Below are 22,546 nucleotides of genomic sequence, written 5' to 3' on the forward strand. Positions count from 1 at the left end.
TGAAAGCTTTTCCTCTAAGATCTGGAACAAGGCAAGGATGTCCACTTTTGCTGCTTCTGTTAAAAATATACTGGAAGTTCTTGTCATAGCAATTAGACAAGAAAAAGAAACAGGCATCCAAATTGGAAAGAAAGAAGTACAATTACTTCTGTTTGCAGATGATGCGATTTTATATGTAGTAAATCCTAAAGACTCCACCAAAAAAAAAGTTATAATAAGTGAATTCAGCAAAATAGCAGGATGCAGAGTCAGCACACAAAAATCAGTTGCATTTCCATACACCAACCGTGAATAATCTGAAAAGGAAATGACAAAAACAATTCCACTTATAATAGCATCAGAATAATAAAATATTTAGAAATTAATCAAAGGGATAAAAGACATACAATGAAAACTACAAAATATTGCTGAAAGAAATTAAGGAGGACACAAACAGAAGTACAGCCTATGTTCATAAGTTGGAAGAGTTAAAAGTTGTTAAGCTGTCAGTACTATCCAAAGTGATCTAAAGAGTCAGTGTAATCCTTTTTACGATCTCCATGACATTTTCTGCAAAAATGGAAAAACACATTCTACGTTTTTTTTTTTGTTTTTTTTTTTTTATTTTTGGGACAGAGAGAGACAGAGCATGAACGGGGGAGGGGCAGAGAGAGGGAGACACAGAATCGGAAACAGGCTCCAGGCTCCGAGCCATCAGCCCAGAGCCTGACGCGGGGCTCGAACTCACGGACCGCGAGATCATGACCTGGCTGAAGTCGGACGCTTAACCGACTGCGCCACCCAGGCGCCCCTGGAAAAACACATTCTAAAGTTAACATGCAATCTCACGGGACCCCAAATAGCCAAAGCAATCTTGAAAAAGAACAAAGCTGGAGAACTCATACTTCCTGGTTTCAAAACTCGTTACAAAGCTACAGTCCTCAACATAGTGTGTAGTGGCATAAAGTGTCACACAGAGCAACAGGATAGAATGGAGAATAGCCCAGAAATAGTCTCACACATATGGTCAAATGATGTTTGACGAGGTCATCAAGACCATTCAGTGAGGAAAGGAAAGTCTTTTCAAGAAATGGTGCTGGGGACACTGGACGTCCATATTCAAAAGAATGAAGTTGGACTCTCATGTACAAAAAGTCACTCCAAGGGGCGCCTGGGTGGCTTGGCTGGTTAAGCATCCGACTTCGGCTCAGGTCATGATCTCACGGTCCGTGGGTTCGAGCCCCGCGTCGGGCTCTGTGCTGACAGCTCGGAGCCTGGAGCCTGTTTCAGATTCTGTGTCTCCCTCTCTCTCTGCTCCTCCCCTGTTCATGCTCTGTCTCTCTCTGTCTCAAAAATAAATAAACGTTAAAAAAAAAAAATTAAAAAAAATAAAAAAATAAAAAAAAAAAAAAACAAAAAGTCACTCCAAGTGGATCAGAGATTGGAATGGAAGGCCCAACACGATAAAACTCTTCGAAGAGGCCGCCTGGGGGCTCAATCAGTTAAGCGTCCGACTCTTGGTTTCATCTCAGGTCATCATCTCACAGTTTGTGAGTTTGAGCCTCACATCAGGCTCTGCACTGAGACCACAGAGCCCACTTGGGATTTCTGTCTCCCTCTGTCTCTGCTCCTCCCCAGTTTACTCTCTCTCAAAAATAAAGAAATAAACATTCTTAAAAACCCTTAAACTCTTAGAAGAAAACTTAGGGTCAGAACTTCACAACATTGAGTTTGGTGATGAATTCTTGGATGTGACACCAAAAAGCACAGGCAACAAAAGAACAATAGAGAAATTAGACTTCATGGGAATTAAAATTTTTGTGCTTCAAAAGAGACTATTAACAGAGCAAAAAGGCAACCCACAGAAAATATATGTGATGAGGGATTAACATCCAGAACAGATAGAATTTCTAAAAGTCAACAATAAAAAAAACAAACAACCTCATTTAAAAATGGGCAAAGAACTTTGAATAGACATTTCTCCAAAAAAGATACACAAATGGCCCATAAGCACACGAGAAGATGCTCAACATCACTCATCATCAGGGAGATGTGCATCAAAACCACAAGGAGATACGACCTGACACCTGTTAGGATGACTACTATTTTTTAAATCTAATTTTTTAAATGGTTGTTTATTTTTGAGAGGTGGGGGAGAGGCAGAGAGAGAGGGCAACACAGAATCTGAAGCAGGCTCCAGGCTCTGAGCTGTCAGCACAGAGCCCAATGCGGGGCTCGAACTCGTGGACTGCAAGATCATGCCCTGAGTCGAAGTTGGACGCTTAACCCACTGAGCCACCCAGGCGCCCCAGGATGACTACTATTTTTTTAAAAAAGAAATTAGGGGCCCCTGGCTGACTCATTCGCTAGGGCATGCAGGTCGTGATCTCAGGATTGTGAGTTCGAGCCCCATGTTTGGTGTTGAGATTACGTTAATGCATAAACTTAATTTGTTTATTTATTTGGGCAAAGGAGATTATTTACAGCGTCATTCACGATAACCAAAAGGTGGAAGTTACCCAAGTGTCCCATGAATAGATGAACGAAATGTGGTACAGCCATACAATGGAATATCTTTCAGCCTTAAAAAGGAAGTTCTGACACCAGCTACAACATGGATGACTCTAGAGGACATTTTGCTATGTGAAATAAGCCGGTCATAAAAAGACAAACACTGTAGGATTCCACTTACATGAGTACCTGTAAGTACCCAGAGTAGTCAGAATCGTGGACAGAGAGTAGAATGGTTGCCAGAGGCCGGGGAGGGGGAGGAGGGTACGGTTTAATGGGTGTCATTTCAGTTTCACCTTCCAGAAAGAGTTCTGGAGGTGGATGGTGGTGGCGGTTGTATAACATTAGGAATGTATACAATACTACTGAGCTTTACACCAAAAAATAGTTGAGATGGTAAATTTTATGTAATGTGTATTTTACCACAATTCTTAAAAAAAGGCTGTCTTCTCTGGGGCTCCTGGGCGGCTCAGCTGGTTAAGTGTCCAACTCTTGATCTCAGCTCAGATCATGATCTCGCAGTTTGTGAGATCGATCGAGCCCAGCATTGGGCTCTGCCCTGACAGTGTGAAGCCTGCTTGGGATTTTCCTCTCCCTCTGTCTCTGCCCCTCCCCTGCTTGCCCGTGCTCTCTCAATAAGTAAGTAAGTAAGTAAGTAAATAAATAAATAAATAAATAAACAAACAAACTTTAAAAAATTAAAAATAAATTAAAATAGAAAGCTGTCTTCTCAGCGAGGCCAACCTTCCTTGACCTCCCTGTGATCCCTGCCGGTGCAAGTACTGCCTGTGCCCTCTTATGTTACCTCTAGTGTCTCTTACGGTGTAACATACAATCTCCTTACTTCTTCGTCTCATGCACTGGATGTGCTTCTGCCTTAGTCGGGGCACACCCTGGCACGCGGAAATGCTCAATAAGTATTTGTTTATAATAGCTTTTTTTAATGTTTATTTTTGAGAGAGAGACACACACAGAATCCGAAGCAGGCTCCAGGCTCAGAACTGTCCGCACAGAGCCTGACATGGGACTTGAACTCATGGACCGCGAGATCATGACCTAAGCCGAAGTCGGACGCTTAACTGACTGAGCCACCCAGGCACCCCTCGTTTATAATCGCTTTATTGAGACGTAAGTCACAAGCCATGCATCCCACTCACGTGGAGTGTGTAATTCAGGGATTTTCCTATATATTCACGAGGCTGTGCCACCATCACTGCTGTCTAACTGCAGCACATTGTGAAGATCTCAGACAGAGAACCCCTACCCACCAGCGGTCACCACCTGTCACCGCCAGGCCCCCCAGCCCCCGGCAACCACGGATCCACTTTCTGCCTGTGGACACGTGTGAGTGGACACATACGGTGTGCGTGCTTTTGTGGCCGAGTCCTCTCGCTCGGCGTGATGTTCATGTAGCACGTAGCAGCCCTTCATTTCTGTCTCACTCTGTTTTTTCCCACCTTGCCGTGTGGTTCTGCAGGCGTCTTTTGGTCAACTCAGCTCAGACGTTGCCTGCTTTGTGAATCTTCCCAGATTTAGAGCACCACGTGCAGTGTCCGACACAGGGCCACATCACTGCTTCGGAAGTAGACATGAGGCCTGCTAAGTCTTAAGGACTAAACTACTTGTTCTCCGAGATACGCATTCCTCGGTTCCTTCTACTACAGTTGACTTTCCGTTGTACCTGCTCCCTGAAGACACTGGGGAAGTAGATCCAAATCTCCTAGCCAGCACACCGGGAAGTCAAACCCATTTTACTCCTGCCACCAAGCGGTAAGAGGCCAGCATGACACCGATCCAGACTGGACGGACCAGACCCCAGAGGGCTGAGGGCCTCAGCCGCGCCTGCCCTTCCTGTGCGTGAAGCTCAGCGCTTAACCTCCTCCTCAGGGTTCAGCATGCCTGCTTTTGCTGAGGATGTTTCCAAGCCCGCGGTCAGGCTTTTTATGGGCCAGGTTCAAGGTTGTTTGAACCCCTTCCGGATCCGGCTGGTTGTCAGAATTACCTGTGGGTGTTTAAAACGTAGCGGTGCCAGGGCCCCACCTCAGCCTAATGAACCCGAATCTCCGGGTTACGACCCAGGTCTCTGTATTTTGTAAATCTTAACAGCTTGAGAATCACCGTGCTGGCCTGTAGGCTCCTGGAGGGCAGGAGCCTGGAGTTCTTGCTCAGCCCCGCAGGGCCTGCTCCTGGCACGGGTCTGGCACAGGCAAAGTGCACAGGTGTGGATCAGAAGGACAAAGAATGGGCGGATTCCGTGAAAGAACAAACGGCTACAAACTGCAAAGATTTTTACAAAGCGGTTTTTTTACATGGAGGTGAAATTCACATAACACAGATACACCATTTTAAAGTCAACGACTCAATGGCATTTCGTATATGATAGTGTTGTACAACCGTGACCTCTATCAAGTTCCAAAATATTTCCATCGCCCCGAGAGAAGGCCCCGTACCCATGAAGCAGTTACTCCTCACTTCTGCTCCCTGGAACCCCTGGCTACCACTAATCTGCCTGTTGCCTCCACGAGTTTGCCTCTTCTGGACATTTCACTACGTGGAATCACACAAGATGTGTCTTTTGCATCTGATTTCTCTCACTGAGCGTAATAATGTCAAGGCCCATCCGCACTGTAGCACAGCTCAGCACGCCGCTCCTTTTTGCGGCTGAGTAATACTCTTCTGTGTGAAGGACCACGTTCGCTATTCAGCTGTTTGCGGACACATGGAACCCTTTCCACGCGGAGTCAGCTGGGAGGGGACTCGCCACACAAGATCACTCTCTGGCTCTGCTCTCCAATCTGACGCATGCTTATCCTGCTTGCTCTGGGGCCCGTGGCCTTGCCTTCACGTGGCTGTCTGGTGGCATGAAGGGGAGTGACTGCCACGTGTGGTATTTGCAGAGGCACAGAAGTTAGCTCAGTACGCGGCGTCTGAGGGAAGCCCCGCGTCCTCTTTCCAGAAAGCTCTATTTGTTTGAAGCTTCTCCAGTTGCTTTGATTTTAGCTCCAGACCCCGTGCTGTAGCCCAGGATCCTCCTCAAAAAGGCTAATAAGCACCCATTTGTCCTGGCACTTGGTGCCTAGGAGCCTCTCTGTGGCCAAGCCTGCCTCACACTGGCAGCCGCGGGGGCGTGAGTCCCAGGTCTTCCGCGGGGGGCCTCACGGGGCTCTCCGGTCGCGCTCATCACCTGCCCCCCAGCCAGTGAGGAAGGGGATCCCACAAAGCTATTGCCTACAGGCTTTTGGCGCGCAAACCCAAGACCCTGTTAAATGAGAACATCACAGGAAAACCTGAGCGAGATTCCCCGAGACCCCTCTTGTAGGATAAAGAAACCGTTTGTCCTCATTTCCTCTTGTCTTTACGATTCCTGTAGGTGTGAGGCCCCTGGAACTATTTGAAATTTAAGTGTGTAAGTTATATGCGGTGAAGTACACAACTCTTAAACATGCAGCTTACTGAATTCTAACATATGTGTACATCCATGTAATCCCTCCCCGAGCATACTGAGTGTCTGCAGCCCCGAAAGCCTCCTCCGGTGGTTTTCCACCAGTGGGTTCCACCCCAGAGGCAGCCATGTTCTGACCTCCGTCACCGTCAGCCAGTGCCGTCTGCTCTGGACTTCACTGAATGGGCTCGTCAGCACACGCACTTGGAGCCTGACTCCTCTCCCTCAGGGCTACACCTCTGACATTCATCTGTGTGGTCTCATACAGTGCGGTTTGTTGTCGCATCGTTGCGTGGTGTTCCACTGTGTGTGACCGTCACGGTTCACTTACTTGCCACGCAACACTGATGGGAACACCTGTCGTCGTGGTGGCCGCTCACCGAGGTGACACTGTATTGGCAGTGTGGCCGGCCTGGCTATCCCCAGCCTTGTCAGTGGGGAGGGGCCTTGACTCCTCCCATCTAACCCTCAGCCCCCAGCAGAGCAGACTGGATGAGAAGTGCACCTGGGTCACGCACAGCCAGTCTGCAAGCTGGGTGGGACCTCAAGGGACCCCACCCCAGGGGGCAGAGGCAGTTAGCTTCCAAGTCCCGGGGTGCAGAGTGGGACCAAGTGAGAATCTGAACAGAGGCTCCCGGCCAGAGGCAGGGCAGTGACTGGCTGCACCTGTAGCTGCGGAGAAGATACTGCGTGAACAGAAGCTGGGAGGGGGTCAGGGGCCCGGCAGGGTGCTCCGGGGTCCGAGTCCCTGTGGGCCTTGGGTCCATGCCCGATCCTCCCCAGTGGGTCCCTACGACTGACAGCCCTTCTCTGGAGCTGCCCTGGCCACGCCCTCATACCTTGAGGGAAACAATGTCCCCGGGCACCCCAAATCTTTGCGGAGGGTGAGGCCAGGTGTTCCTGGGGCCTCTGGTTTGCAGCCTCAAAGGTCCTTCATTTTTCCCTCTGACACTCTGCCTTTCGGACTAATTTTCTTTTTGAAGATCAACTTCCCAAAATTAAGTCCACCCAAGTTCCCAAGTAAAATGAAAAGCCATTTTTCTTACAAATCTTATATGGACATAATTTAATATAAGGCATAAACTAATAAACTAAAGATCATATATTACAGCAGTAGCACAATAAAAAACAAGCCACTATAGGAGACAAATGAATGGTATTTTCGCCAAGGGGAAAAGAGAAACAGAAACGAGATGTGAGTTATATTCTGTGTGTAAATAACTTTAAAGAGAAATAATAAAGGTGACGTCTGTAACTCTCAGTATATTTGGGGAGAGATCATTTAATCGCAGTAAAATAAGAGGTGATAAGTTTAGCTGAAGCTTTGCATAATCAGAATTCAGTTAGTTTCCCGAGAAAGGCACGATGGGCGAGTCTCATTTTATGGGATTTTTAAGATTTGGGAGATCCGCAACATTCGCTCCTGTTGGGGTGCCACGGGCTCCAGCGGGGCAGCTCTGCCTTCATCTGAAAGGTGGCACGTGGTCTTTGAAACTGCTTGTAAGGGCGCCTGGGTGGCTCAGTCGGTTGAGCATCCGGCTTCAGCTCAGGTCATGATCTCGAGGTTTGTGAGGTTGAGCCCCGAATCCAGCTCACCGCTGTCAGCACGGAGCCCACTTCGGCTCCTCTGTCCCCTGTCTCCTTGCCCCTACCGCACTCGTGCTCTCTCTCAAAAACAAAAACATAAAAATAAATAAATGAAGTTTCTTTTAAAATCTCATTAAGCAAAATACTGAGTGATAAAAAAAACAGAAGTAACTATTGATACGCACAGCAGCCTGGACGGACCTGCAGAGAATTACGCTGGGTGAGAACAGCTGATCCCAGAAGGTTACGCACCATGCGATTCCATTTATAGGACGTTCCCGAAACGGAAAATTACAGAAATGGGAACGGACGAGAGGTTGCCGGGGTTGGGATTGGAGGGTGGTGGGTGTGGTTATGAAAGAAGGGACCCTTGTGGTGATGGATGTTCCGTATCTCGACCACGGTGACGGACACACGAACCCGCGCACGGACAAAACCCACGCATCGAGGTGCGCGCACGTGCACAAGCGCGCAGACGTAAAATTGGGGAGAACTGAGTCAGGCTGGCGGAGGATCGGTGTCGACGTGCCAGTGTCCCGGTTGATACCACACTGTGGTTTTGTGAGGTGTCACTCTGCAAGTGACAGGAACTGGTGTATAGGGTCTCTCTGCAGTGTTTCTTGCAGTTGCCTCACAATGAACAGTTTCATTTAAAAACAGCAGGAAGAAACTTTCCTCAGAGTCAGCCCTGTCGGGCACCCACGCAGATGGTAAGGTGAGAAGGGAGGCCGGGACCGAGTCCTTCAGGCTCGGCCCTTGGTGCGCGCCTGGCGTCCACCGCCTGCGGCCCAGCTGTGCTGCCCGCGTGCGCACGGAGGCCCGGCTGCCGGGCTGGGCTGGTGGCGGACCCAAGGACGCTCCTTCCAGCTGCCGGTCCAGCTCCGTCGCGGGCCCAGGCTGCCACCCCTTACGTCTCAGGTATCTTTAGGGCCCGCTCAGGGTGGCACTTTTGCCAACATTTCCAGCTTTGTTGCGATTAATGTGCTGTTGCCGTTAGGTTCGTTTGCTCGCTTTGTGGTGGCGGTGGCAGTAGAAGGACGTGAGAGAGGAGAGGCGCTGGGGTCGGTCAGGTCACAGTGCAGCCGGCAGGGTGCCTCTCGGAGCTGGCGGGCTTGTCTTGTGTCTCCCCGGAGACGCAGGGGCGGCTCACGGGAGCCGCAGGGAGTTTGGAAATGCGGAGACGCGTAAGGAAGAAAATGAAGATGAAAAGCACTCACCGTCCCACTGCCCAGAGAAACCCAGGGTTAATGTGTCGGAGCATTTCCTTGCCTTAAAAACATTGTGTGTGGGTGAGTGCAAGATTCTGTTTTGATCCCCTCGTTGTTCACTCAACATTACGTTACGAATACTCTCCGCGACCAAATTAAGGGTAATTTAGAGTGTCTTGGTGTGATCGCACGTGGCTGTCCCAAACCCTCTCGAACCAACACCTTGCTCACTTGGTGGAGTTTTTGACTGTTTATTTCAGAATCCTGCTTTTCTGGAGACACCACTCAGGTGTGAATCCTCCTCAGAGATTTCTTTTTCTATCTAGTGAGCACAGCATTATGAAGAAAAGTCGAGAAATGTATTTGCTTGCTGCCCACATCGTGAGACTCATCAGTGCAGTAACAGTTTTACTACTATATTCCCGCCCGGCTCAGTTTTATGTAGTGAAATTGGGGGTGTTTGTGCAAAACTTCCCTTTTGCGGGGAGAGGAATGGTTTGTGTCTGTGAATTTTATCTGGTTTTAAAAAGTTGTTTTTTAATGATCTCTTGGCGCATTTGTCTTAATTGCTGAGTCAGAGCGTGCCGAGGTTTTTATAGCTTCTTAAAACTGTTAGGAGACGCCATTGGACCTCTTGGTGGGGTCACACCAGTTCAGTGGTGAGACCCCTTTGATCAGGAACCCCCCAAAATGTAAACAGAAGCATGTAAGGGATTGTGGGACTTCAGGGGGCTGGCGGGGGGGCAGGGGACTGCTGCTTCTCATTATGAGCTCTTGGGTGACATTTGATATTTTTACCGCGTGAATGTGTTACTTTGCATAAAAACCATGGGGAAAGATGCCTTCGGTTCGGTCTTGAAAGTCACAAGGGATAAATCTCCTTATTTTACAGAAATGTAGGAAGGCTCCCGTTCCTTTCTCTTCCACGTAAAAGATGCAGGTTAGCGTGTTGGCCGGAGAAAGAAGATGTTTCTGGGACTCTGAGGAGCTCGGGCTGGCCTTTGATTCGAAAGCGAGCTGTGCCGTCCCAGACCGACCTCCCTCCCCCGTCGGTGGAGGGCCCATTAGATGGGGTGTTGTTTGTGCCCCGGGAGAGGTGCTGGTGTGCAGGGGGCTCAACCACAGTGCTCCTGCATCAAAGGAAGAGAACGCTGTCCTGGGTTTAAAGGAAATTGCATTAACGGATGAATGAATGCGTTTAATTTAAGGATTTCCCCATAGCGGTTTCTTGGACCCTGGATGCCTGCTACTACACCTTCGCTGCTGGCAAAGGTGTAGACATTCAGATGTCAGTCCCCGGGCCCCGGTCTTTGCCCATGTTCCACATCATGCCTTCCTTCCACATCTCAGCTTGAACATTAAATTTAATAAATAAGCTTAAGAAAATTATTTCTGTCTAGCTAAAAGGTGGTTTCTTGAAATATTTTTAAGTGAAGAGAACTATATGCATATCATATAGTAGTCTTTTCTGCATGTAGAATTGTTCTGGGTACCTATAATGGAATAAAATACATTTATAGTCCTAAGTGTTCAACAGAATCATCATGCCCTCCAAAGTCTCTACGGTCTTAGGGCACTTGGTATTTGGTGAAAGACAGTGAATGCTCTTCTGTAACTTTCCCACAGTGACTCAGGGGATGAGCCCTTTGAAAAGATCGATTCTTCCCATAAAGCTCAGATGTATATTTCAGTGAGGGTCCATGTTGGTTCCAGACAGAGTCGGGAAGATTGCTTCCGGGGGCCTTCCTTCTCTCCCCTTCGGGCGTCAGTGGCTCCGAATATGCGGCTGCTTCCTCGACAGCCCCGACTCGCCACGTCCAAACCCGAATTCTTAATCTTCCTCCTGAAAGCTGCCATTTCCCGTTCTTACCCCTCTCGGCCAATGGTTAGCCTGATTGCCACGGCCAACCCCTGAGAGGCACTGACTCCTCACTCTTTCTCACTTGCCCTCCGGTGCCCTGTTGACAGTACCCCGAACTTGTTGGCTGCTCTCCGTCTCTGCCATCACTGTGACTCCCCGGTCCAGGCCACCGTCCCGACTCACGGCCTCCTCGCTGGGCTTCCTGCTTCCGCTTTTACCTAGTAAAGTCCATCTGCCATTACAACGGCCACCAAATCTAGAAATAAGATCACATCACTGGCCTGTTTAAAACTTCCCAGTGGCTTTATATCAGTCAAGTTCTAGCCAGCAAAACAGGCCCAACTTCAAGTGTGTATAACCAAGGGATTTAAGGTAGGGAGTTGTTCACACAGAGGGTGAGGCAATCTGGAGACAGCCCGCATAACATGGCAGGAATCCGTTGCCACCTCTAGTCCGGAGGGACAAAAGGAGGAAGCTAGGGCGGCGCTGAGGATCATCCAGATTTCCTTCCCGTGGCCACTACGGGCCCAGTACATAAAGCGGTGCCTGGCGTATAGGCGCTTAGTAAATGTTGGCCCGACGTTTGGTTGGACAGATGGATGGGTGGACAGACGGACGGATGGATGGACAGACGGACGGACGGACGGGTCGGCTTTCCCACTTGGCATCTCCCTTCCAGATATCGTGTATATATTTGGAAGGCCTGATGGTGGCATCCTGCTTTCCTTAGGCAGTGGCCCTCCCCAGGGATCTCTGCCCAGGAACTATGTGGCCTGTGGTGTCAGACGTGTTTGAGTTTGAATCCTGAGTGCCCTCACCTAGCCATATAAGCTTGGATGCTTCTGTTTCCTAGTCAGTCTAAGAGGGATCATAGTAATGAAGGCCGCCTCACAGGGTTGACGTGAGCGGCCTCAGGCGCCAGTGTCCAGCTTCAGCGTGGCACCGTGCCGCGGGCACAGGTAAGTGTAAATTGGACAAACAGCCAGTTTGTGCCTCGGGAGCAGCTGCTGTGGTCCGGGCAACACCCCGTGGGCATCACAGAAGCTCCGTGGTGTTCTCTGCGTAGTCTTCTTTGCAGGACTTTGCAGAGCCAGCGGGCTGAGCATTTCAGAGCTGGGTACCATGGGGTGGCACTGTCGGCCAGCCATTGGCCTCAGCATCCACACGCTCTGCCTGGATGCAGGCCCTCTGCCAAGTGAGTCTGTGCCGACAGGGCCCAAGTGGCCCTGTGATGGTCAGCCCAGATTTCTTTTAATGTTTACTTATTCTGAGAGAGAGAGAGAGAGAGAGAGAGAGCTCTAGCAGGGAAGGGGCAGAGAGAGAGAGGGAGAGAGAGAATCCCAAGCAAGCTCTGCGCTGTCAGCACCAAGTCCAATGTGGGGCTTGAACCCACAAACCGTGAGATCATGGTCAGACAAAACCAAAAGTCTGACAGTTAACTGGCTGAGCCACACGGGCACCCCAGATTTTTAAATTTAAAAATCACACTGTTTTGGATTGACTGTATAATTTAGCAATGTCTTCCAGGAACCGGACTGGATGTAGAACAGATCACTGCAATCTATCTAGCCAGTCAGTTTCACTAATTTGTGTTTTGGGAATGCAGCGAATGCAGTAAAAACAGACAGAATTCCTGGAACGTGTTCTCAAACGCGTCAGCTCTCCTGAGGAAAACCAATCGCACCTCTGTCTGGAGGTCTGAAGGCCCCACACTGGCCTGTGGATCTGGACCAGGACTTAGCCACTGTGGAGTTTGCTAGTGCATGGAGTGAGGTATTCAACCTCGACAAGTGGCCTCGACATTAAATAAAATTTTCGGAAGGAATTTTTCAGATTGAGAAATTGTTCATTTAAATGTTCACACTGAGAAGTGCCTGGCTGGCTCAGGCAATAGAGCGTGTGGCTCTTGATCTCGGGGTTGTGAGTTCAAGCCCCAGCTTGGGTGTAGAGATTCCTTAAAAATAAAATCTTTGAAAATTTTCAATAAATAAAATAAATAAAAAATAAATGTTCCCACTCATTTAATAACGACGACTCCTACCTTTTTTTTTTTTTTAATTTTTTTTTCAACGTTTTTTATTTATTTTTGGGACAGAGAGAGACAGAGCATGAACGGGGGAGGGTCAGAGAGAGAGGGAGACACAGAATCGGAAACAGGCTCCAGGCTCCGAGCCATCAGCCCAGAGCCTGACGCGGGGCTCGAACCCACAGACCGCGAGATCGTGACCTGGCTGAAGTCGGACGCTTAACCGACTGCGCCACCCAGGCGCCCCATCCTACCTTTTATCAGATGTTCAATAACTGCTTGACTCTCTCCCTAAGTGCTGTACTGTGTCCAGCCCTCCCCCCCCCCCCCCCCCCCGCCAAGGACTGCCGTGTCGTCGGCGCGATTTCATAGTGAAGGAAGCCCACCCTGGAAGGGGCCAAGTGACTTGCCAAGGCGTCTAGTCCAGGAAGAGTCTGAGCCAGAATCCCACCTGAGGTGTCGGGCCCCAAAGTCTGCTGTTGGACCCTGTGCACTGACTGCCCCAAGAAGGTCACGTCAGCGGGAGGAAACCGCTGCCTCGCGCTTGGTGGCCAGACCTGGGGTTCGGCGTCGGGTCTCGTCAGCGTATCCACGCGCGTGGAGGGGATTTGGACAGTGGTTGCCACTTCCGGACGCACTTCCTGTGGGGCCGCAAAGTGAAGGCGGGGGATGGTCGAGGTGGGACCGAAAGCCCCTAGAGCGTGGTGCAGCGGGCAGACTGCTTCCATGTCACTGAGGTCGGACGCTGAGGTCGGACGCTGAGCCCGTCCCCCTCACCCACCTGGCTTATTTCTTCGGCCGGGAGCGGCGTGCAGCTCGGTGGCCTCCCTCCCGCAGGGGTCAGATCCCCGCACCTCCTGGTGAGGCTTTGCTAGCCACCCTGTCGCTTTCTAGGCCGAACACCCTGTTGTAATTTTCTTCATACTTTGTGCTGTTTGATATTTTCCTTTCTGTTTGAGTCGCTGTTTTCACTTTCCATCTCCTCTCCACTAAAATGCAAGTTATGGATGATCAGAAACTTTGCCGAGTCCGCTAGCCAATAGAAAGTTGTTCAATGAACTATTAAATGAATTTCTTAAGTCAACAAAGCAAAATACGAGAGAGACCTCACAACCTGCAAAGAAGAGAATGGATGCTGATAACTTTCAACAAATGGCTGGAGTTTAAGTGCAGAGTTAAATTGTGTTCAAGATTCACTGAGACTGTATAAACAGCTTGATTTTTCCTGCAGTCTTAGATTGGCAACCTATTTGAATGGAGCTGGAAATCCTCAGCTTTTTAATAAAAATCTCACCAACAAAGAAAGGCTACCAGATACCTTTGGATTGGGCACCGGACCAACACGGCCGTGTTAGGCAGCCGCACTGTTGGCCATCTGGCCCGACTGCTCGGAGTTTCAGAGGCTGAAACGTTTCCACTGAAACCCAGCATAGACTGCTCTTCGTTGAGAGGAAGGAGGCAAGAGCAGGTTTTCCTGAGTGCTGGAAACGCCCTTCGGTAAAATGCTGTCCAACCCAAACTCTAGTACCTTGGAGGGTAGTAAAATGTGCACAGAAACCCTTGTAACGTGGGGAGATTACGGTGTCCATAAATATTTATGGGGCAGCCACAGCTTCTTAGGCAGAATACACAGGACATCTGCCACCAAGGCTGAAATACCCACTGGATATTTCCGTCCGTAGACTCGAGGAACATACTCATTTTTGACAAAGAAAGGTCGTGTTTTGAAGGTGAGTTTGGGGTCAGAGGGCTTATCTCCTTCTAAATTCCCCACCTACTGAAACCGTCTGCCTCGAAGATCTCACAAGACGCCCTCGCCCCACCGATTTCTAATCCCTCGCTGTCTCCCACCAGGAGGGGACTCTGATGTCTGGCCCTTGCCGGTCCTGGGTGCGACGCCCTGGCTCACGGCTCCAGGGAGGCGTGCGGCGCGCAAGGAGAGGCGCGTGCCGGCTGGATCCCGGCGCCTCCTTGGCCTCGAGCCCCCGGGGAAGGCCGAGCACTCGGTTCTTGAGTTTTGCTGGCAGTTTTCCCACTTGCCGCGGAGTTCCCCATAAGAAGTGTGGTCTTCCTCCTGTTGTTTTGGGTTGTTGTTTATACAGCGCTCCGGATACATATGGCACATGGAAGCAATTAAGGTAAAGACGTAAAGTGGGCCTGTCCCCCAGGGCTCCCGATCTGCCAATCTCCCGCTTCCAGGGAGGCCCCGCGTAGACAGGAGCCTCGTGACGTGAGGCTCACACGAACAGGCACGGGGAGAGCACACTGTGCAGAGCAGTTCCGTTTTGTCGCTTTTTAAGATTGGTTTTTAACGTCAGTTGATAGAAAACAGAAGCCCTTCCGTACAAAAATGAATCAGATTTGTAGCTGCTGCTGCTGCTGGAAACTCACACTGTGGCTTGGTAGCCACACAGGCCGTGACAGACATTTGCCGTCTCTCATCTAGAAACTGCCATAAACCGTCCGGTGTGAGTGTGTCTTCACGGGTGCAAAAGAGAGACAGACGGGAGGCCTCAGGGAGCAAAGGTCGTGACATCGTCCGTGATGGCTTCTCTCCATTCCTGTGCGTCACTGGCAGTTTGGTCCACCTGGAGGTGGCCACGCAGTGCGGCATGGGGACTCCACACGCACTCTCTCGGTGACCGTGACTTGTCACCATCGCCCCCACCGAGCCGTGCCGGCCTTTTCACATTCGGTAGCGTGTGCGTACGTGGCTTGTAAGTGTGCCGTGGCCACTAGCAACCAACACGTCCTTCCTCTCTCTTCCCCCCGAACTGCCACGGGGGCGTTGCGCAGAGTGTGGCGAGAACAGAGGCGCCCTGGCTGTCTTAGGCTCGGCCCTGAGGAGAAAAGACTAAGCTCCAATCCAGAGCTTCATTAATGTGGAGCAGTAGAAAAGGCGCCTACACTCTGCGCTTACCACGGTCAAGTGGACTTCACGTACTGGACCTTGACTTGCCGTGCCATTGAACGTGATTCCTCACAATGTGAAAATTTAACCAAGACAGGGTTGTGCAGGGTTGTGCAGGACAGGGTTACGCAACAGCAAGAAGCCACCTTACATTTAACCTGAAGGGGGCAGCAGCTTATTCTCTCCAAGGCTTGAAGCCCTATTTAGACCCAAGGGAGGGGGAGGGGGTCTTGCAATGTGAGTGTGTAAGTTATAGTAGCAGAGAGCAGATATATGGAGAGACCTGCCACATTCAGATTTTAGCAATGCTCATAAACCCTTTCTGATGACACATAATGGAGAGAAGAGAGCAGGGGATAAAATTTTGATAGCGATTTAGGCTGACTGAATGTGAACAGACTCGATTTAATATTCAGACTAGTCAAGTAATTTGCTCTGAACTCCAAAATAATAAATATAAATGTGAAGTAAATGGCATCAGGCTGTCCAGAGGCCCAGGGGAGAGTGCCATGCCGACCCAGGGTGGGGCCTCTCCTCCGTTTCTGCTTCAGACCCCTGACATCCGGGGCCGGGGCAGCCAGGCAAATGACCCTGAGACAGCACGCATGTGTTTCCACATCCCAGCCTGGCAGCCCCTGGGCTTTGCCAGAGGTGTCTCCCTCTCCCTCTCCCTCCCTCTCTGTCTCTCTCTCTCTCTCTCTCTCTGTCTCTCTCTCTCTCTCTCTCACATACACACACACACACACACACACACACACTCTGGCTAAGCATGTCTGAGAACAATTCAGTTCCCAGTAACTCTGATTCTATGGACAAAGGGAAGCTTCTTGTAGTCAGGGATCAGGATTTTTTTTCTGGGCTGTGTGACGAGCCCAGGATTTATTTTGACAAGTTCAAAAATAGTATGTGTTCTCACAAATTCCCAGGCATCGTCTGCCTCAACTGGGCTGGGCTGGAGCCCCTGGGTTCCAGCTTTCGTGACCTGTGCTCATTTAAAAAGATGATTTACAGCATCAATAAGAGAACAGCACAGAAGCAGACACAGTCAGCTGCATTTTAGTTTCAGAAAATAAGATGGTCTCTAGGACACGACACAGTGACTTCATTTTAAATACTGCCCGTAGATTTCGGTATCACTTGAATATTTGAAAGAGAATTATGGGTGTTCACAGCATTCGTTGATCTAGGGCTCAAGGGTGGTGTGGGGAAAAAAATCCCGAAGTCTTGAAGGAGGATATTTTCAGCATCTTTCTCCAACTGAAATCCAGCTGCTGTGTGTTCCCCCGGCCGTGTTCCCAAAGCTTATTCATGTTCCACTGTCACGGCATCCCCAGGTCACCCACACTGCTGTCAACCACATCCCACTTGTGCTCCTCTAAACCAGTGTACTTGTCAGCTTACGTAAATACAGAATGAAGCTGTGAATCACCACTACAAAATTATCCTTGTGGCTTTTGGGGCACGCTTAACTTTTAACATACTACCTGAATTACCGGTCTAAAATCAATCAGAATCTTGGCCCTCCTCCCGACCGAGACAAGGACCGGGGGTTGCCTCATTTGCAACCGCCGTCACCTTCGCTCCGTGTCACCGTCTGTGTCCGGCCCTTCTGGTGTCAGCATCTTTGCCGTAGACATCTTTGCCTCAAGCACGTTTTTCCATAGACATTTTCGCTGCACAACTAATTGGCCATAAGGCAATTTTGCCATAGAAGGTAAAAAAATAATTGTTGACAGTTCAGTTTGACAATTTGGTTCCATCAGACTGGTTCACAGTTTGGTCTCTGTTGGTGCAGGACTCCCACTTTTATATTATATAGATCTTAGCCCTCCTGATGGTCTACACGGCCGCACGGGGTGTTCAGACCACATTTCCCGTGGAACTTTGGAGCATCTATCAGCAGACATGTGACAGTTGGCCACGAACACACAACAGCGTGGATGGCTTTCACAGCATAGCAAAAGCCCAGTTCCAGTACGCACCCTCGTATCTAGAAACTGGTGCCTCTCTTAACGAAGGAAGGAATTTTAGTGGAAAAGGCAGTGTGATGCCGGACGAGGAAACAGACTGACAAGCAAAACAGTGCCCAATACCAAGAACAGAAGACGTGGAAGACAAGTCCACAAAATAAATCAGTCGTTTGTCAGTATTGACCATGAATCTGCACCACACGTTTTGAATGTGTTCAAGTATCTTGTGTTTGGCAATAAAGTCTTGAATTTTTATTCATTTTTCGTGTTCCATTATGTCCTCTTTAACGAATGTCCCTCTTTTATCTTTTGTGATCTTGTGTCTTTTGTATCTTTTATGGCAGCATTGCCTCACGGCCCGCTGGTTCTGTAGTGTCTAGAACCATTACTGCCCCCCAGAGTCGTGTTTCCATCTGGTTTCCAACCACCCAGTACGCCCTTGGCATTATCGCATGTTGGATCGTCAGTGCTTCTTGAGGTGTCGTCACGTTTGCTTTGTCAGTTTCACTAATGCACCTTGTGTGTCACTTCTTCCTTCCAGAATTGCCTCATTTCCTTAGTTCTTTCAGCAAGGTCAGGTGGTGGTAAGGGTTCCTGTTGGAACATGTCTGTGTGTCTTCGTTTTACCTGGAGCTGGTTTAGCGAGGTGTGGACGGTTGTGCACTAGAAGGTTCACGCAGCCTTTGGAAGATCTCGTTCCATCACGTCTTTGATTCTATTTTGCAGCTGAGAAGTCTGCTGTCCCTGCCCCCGGCTGTCGGTAACTGTTGCTGCCTCACTGACAGCTTGCAAGGTCGTCTCTCTGTCTTTGGTAACCTGTGGTTTTCACTGTAACTTATTTAGTCAGGGATCTCTTTTATCCTGCTTGGGTCTTAAGTCTTGTGAATCCAGGAAGGTATAATTTAATCAGTTTTGTAAAATTCTCAGGCATTATCTCTGCCGTGTTGCCTCTATTTCTTTATCCTTGGAGGATGCCTGCGGGCTCCCTGCTGGACCACTCACGCCTCCTGTGTCTCCATACCCCTGTCCTCAGCCTCTTGGTTCACACCCCCTTCTGTCACCTCTCCTTGTCCCCACCTTGCTTCCATGCGCAGTGATCACTGGAATCTTCTTTTCCTTCCTTGTTCTCTTTATCCCTTTATTGCTCCCAATTACTGCACCAGAAACAATACCTTACTCACTGTGGAGGTGCAACCGACACGTGTTGATCGAATTTCATTTTTAAAAACATCAGGAACAAACACCCAGAAATCCACTACAGAACGTTTCCCTGGAGAACCTCACGAAACCAAACAGGATCACGTCTATAGAGTTCTCTTCTAGGCCCCTGTATCTTCGGTTGGCAGCCAGCCTGATCTCTTTTAGGTCTGTCCTAATTTATTTTTGGTCCCGTGCATATGAGCTGGCGCTTATTTTCCTAACTGCGTTTACGCTTCCAAGCCATGACAGACAAATCGTTGCCCTGGGCTCCCTCGTGGCCCCGAGCTTCAGCTCCCTCCTGCCCGAAGGAGTAACTCACCCTCCAGCAGGCTCCAGTCTGTTCTCTGCAATTAGTTATCTAGCAATTGAGCGAGCTTCTCGGGATGGCTGTCTCTCAGAGAGACCACTGCAGATGCGGCGGGCGACGGCCTTTCTGAAGTCTGAGCGCCTGTGCGCACGGCAGGGAGTGGCGTTCGCTGTCTGTGAGCGTTTGGAGAGAAGCACAAGCAGCGGCGACACCACTGTTTTCCAGTCATGTTTGTAGCCAGTCGGCCCCCCCCTGCCACATCCTGGCCCGCGGGCTCCAAGAGGGAAGTTTCTGTCCCGGAGCACGGGAAAACCGATGAAAGAAAGTGTCTCTTTACAACATTGCCGACAACATCCACCTCCACTGGGCCATGATTTCTGTGGAATCCGGACCCCCCTCATTCCCGACGTTCTCATTAGGCAGTTCGCTTGCTTTCGGAGCGTTGGAAACATCAGCTCAGAGCCTCCCAGCCCCTTCCCCTGAAAACCCCGGCACGAGCAGAAGGAGGCCAAGCTGAGGGAAGAGAGAGGGCTGCCAACCGAGCCTGGGTTTTCAGGCAGAAGTGGCGTTGCCGTTTGGCTGCTTCTAACTACGGCAACGACTCCAAGTTGTTCTTTGGGTAGCACCGAGGGTGGGGGGGTCAGAGGGAGGGAAGAGAGGGAACCCTCGCCTGCTGGCCGGTTGCCAGATTGAAGTCCAAACACCTGGGTGCCAGATGTGCCTCGGGCCCGAGGCCCGCTGTGGACCGGCGGCTGCACTTCGCGCGGGAGGTGTCGCGCTCGTCCGGGAGAGGATTGCGAGACCACGCCGAAGACGGGCGGCCCGTGGCCCGGGTTGCCTTCGCCTGCTCGCTTTCTTCTCTACCCGCCTCCCAGACCCTCTGCACCCTTGCCCGCCTGAGGGCTTGCTGCCAGCTCATCAGTCTGGCACCTTCTGCACCAGACCTTGGCCCTGATTTCAATCATTCACGCCTCGCTGTCTTTTACTAAAGTTCAGCGGAGGGAGACGCAGCTGGTTGGTACCTTCAGGTGATGGTCTGGGACTGTCGTGCCGTGGCCAGGTGCTGGAGGTAAAGCAAGAAGCGGCAGGCTGGCCGCGCTGCCCCCGGCCGACAGCCATGGTCAGGAGAAGTCTGGAACGACGTGGTGGTGCCCCGTGGGTCAGAATGCCGCTGGCCGGGATGCCACAGGAAGTGAAGGCCACCCTCACGTCTGCTTATTATTTATTGAGCTCCTGTCTCCCTTCGAGCGGGAGCACTTGCCGGGCATGCCCCTCCTCCCTTCTCTTGGGAGTCTGAGCTTGACTCTCTCCCTCTCCGGTTATGGGGTTTGGACGAAAGCAGGCCTGTCTCCAATCTGGCTCCCTTGCCCATTGCTAGCACTGGGCACATTACCTAATCTCTCTGCTCGGGCGTCTCAATGTGTGAAACTGAGGGGTGGTAAAATGCATCTTTCCAGGGCATCAACAGGAGTGAAAGGGCCCGGCCCAGGACAGGCTGGCACTCTGCCCTCCTCCCCTTCGCCTGACCTTCGGTTGTGTATTGCTGGGTCTTTGCAGCTGGAGTGTTAGAAGATTTTAACATAGTTCAAAATGAAGCAGGTCTGGGGAAAAAAATAGATGTGGCCAACAGTGATAGCCCTCCTCTGCCAGAAGACATCCTCGGGTGACCTGATGCCCATTCTGACAACCGCGTGCTGGCATCTTAGGAAATATCAAGCCACATGAAGAGCCGCGAAGGACCCTCCAGTCTGCGTCCCACATTCCTGCTCCGGCGGGCAGCTGCCGTCACCGGTCACCGACTCTGCACGTCCCGTCTTCAGTCCCCTAACTGGACCGGAGGGGAGCAGATTGACCAGCAAAGACTGAAAGAGGAGGAATGTCTGGGGGGGAGGGGGTTCCCTCAAGGCCCCACGTGACCCCACCGCTCCACCCCCGGGGCAGACTCCCGGAAGAACTGAGAACAAGTGCTCCAGACAGACAGCTGTGCGCAGTGTTCGTGGTAGTGCACGGCGGGAAGGAGTGTGTCCGCGACGGACGACAGACGAGTGGAGACGAGGAGCGTGGTGTCCACACACACGGAGTATCACTCAGCCGTGGAAAGACACGAAGTTCTGACACTTGACAGCAGGGACGAGCCTCAAAAACATGATGCCCAGTGAAAGACGCCAGACACAAAGGCCACGTTTTCTCTGGGTCCAGTTCTGTGACATCCACAGAGACAGAAAGCAGATCAGTGGGTGCCAGGGGCCAGAGGGTGGGAAATGGGGGGGGGCGGGCTTCTTAGAGACGGAGTGTTCAGGAACCGGTCAGAGGCGGTGGGTACACAATACGGTAGACGCACAAATGATGTTCACTCTCACGTGGTGAATTTCCCCTAAAAAACCCTCCCACAACGTCTCATAGAACCATACACCTTTCCAAAAAAAACTTCAGGAAAAGAGCAAACTGTGTGTTTCTGTGTGAGAAACAGTGAGCCCATGATCCAAGCAGAACTTCCCCTCAACCGCTCCTGGACAAAGAGGAAACTTTTCTCTTGCTCTGGCGAGAGCCTGCCGTGCCAGCGACCCGCCCCCGTCACGGCCATTCCCCAGCCCAAACGTGCTTCTGCGGATCACGCCTGTGGAACTGCTCTCTTTCCGATTTGGCCTCTTTCACATTGGAAGTAATTTGGGATCAGCTCTAATATTTTTTGCTTTAGAAAAGTAGTAAAAATTAATTAATCTACAACCGCACTGATAGCAAAAGTTAATAGAAATTTTAATAAAAATACAACCTCAATAAGCTTCTCTATTGTTCTAAGAAATGCAGTAGTAGTTTAGAATCGTAGATAAAAAAAATTAATAAAACAGCTGAGGCTAGGGACCAGGAAGCTCAGATGAAGGGACAGTCTCTGCCCCACTTCCCCAGCCGCTGAGGGAAGAAGATGCCCGTGATGAGCGGTTCCCACTTGATGCTGTGCGTTGGAAATTTTCTTGAACATTTAACTAATTCTCCTTGTGTGATGGCCTATTTTTTAATTATTCAGATACTTTTATCCAATATAAAGAGGTCTTGTCGACAGCTCTGATACCAAAATACAGTGATACATTCACAGAGAAAATAACTAGGGAGAGGGTTCTAAGAAAACCCAAAGACACACTTGGCTTTGAAGGCACGGGGAAAAGCGGGAGCTTTGAGTTCATGAGGCCCCCATCTCGGGCTGGCGATGCCAGGCTCACGGCAGCCTGTTGCTCAGGGTAAGCAGACAGATCCCAGGCGTGGTGGACAGTCGGGTGAGAAGCGACGTCCCGGGACAGGCAGCCTGTTCGGGAATGGGCTGCACGCTAGAGAAGTGCTCGAGCAGACGGACCCCAGGGGATCACTAACTCTGCTCGCACCTCCTCCCCCCACCCCCACCCCCACCCCCAGGGCCCCTGCAGAGCAAGGGTCTCTGTAGCAGCACTGGCGGAGACATTGTTCCCCGGGCACTGGCACCAGCTTCCGGGGGCGGTCCGGAGCCCTCCCTGCACTGTCCTTACTGCCTCTCCAGAGTGATGGGGAGAGG

At 50.5% G+C, this 22,546-nt stretch overlaps 1 protein-coding gene across 2 annotated transcripts in view; it reads left to right on the forward strand.

Moving 5' to 3' along the window:
* The window catches only part of UNCX (UNC homeobox), a 67,552-nt gene that overhangs the window by 26,965 nt on the left and 18,041 nt on the right, over nt 1-22,546 (forward strand). The window contains exon 3 of one of the 2 annotated variants that reach the window (XR_006197751.1): nt 12,195-12,505. The exons of the other annotated variant lie outside the window; for it this stretch is intronic. The gene's annotated coding sequence lies outside the window, so the exon portion shown is untranslated. Of the gene's footprint in view, nt 1-12,194; nt 12,506-22,546 lie in introns of those variants that run through there. 2 annotated transcript variants of the gene reach the window in all.

Source organism: Panthera leo, chromosome E3 (genome assembly GCF_018350215.1).
Source record: "Panthera leo isolate Ple1 chromosome E3, P.leo_Ple1_pat1.1, whole genome shotgun sequence".
NCBI lineage: Eukaryota > Metazoa > Chordata > Mammalia > Carnivora > Felidae > Panthera > Panthera leo.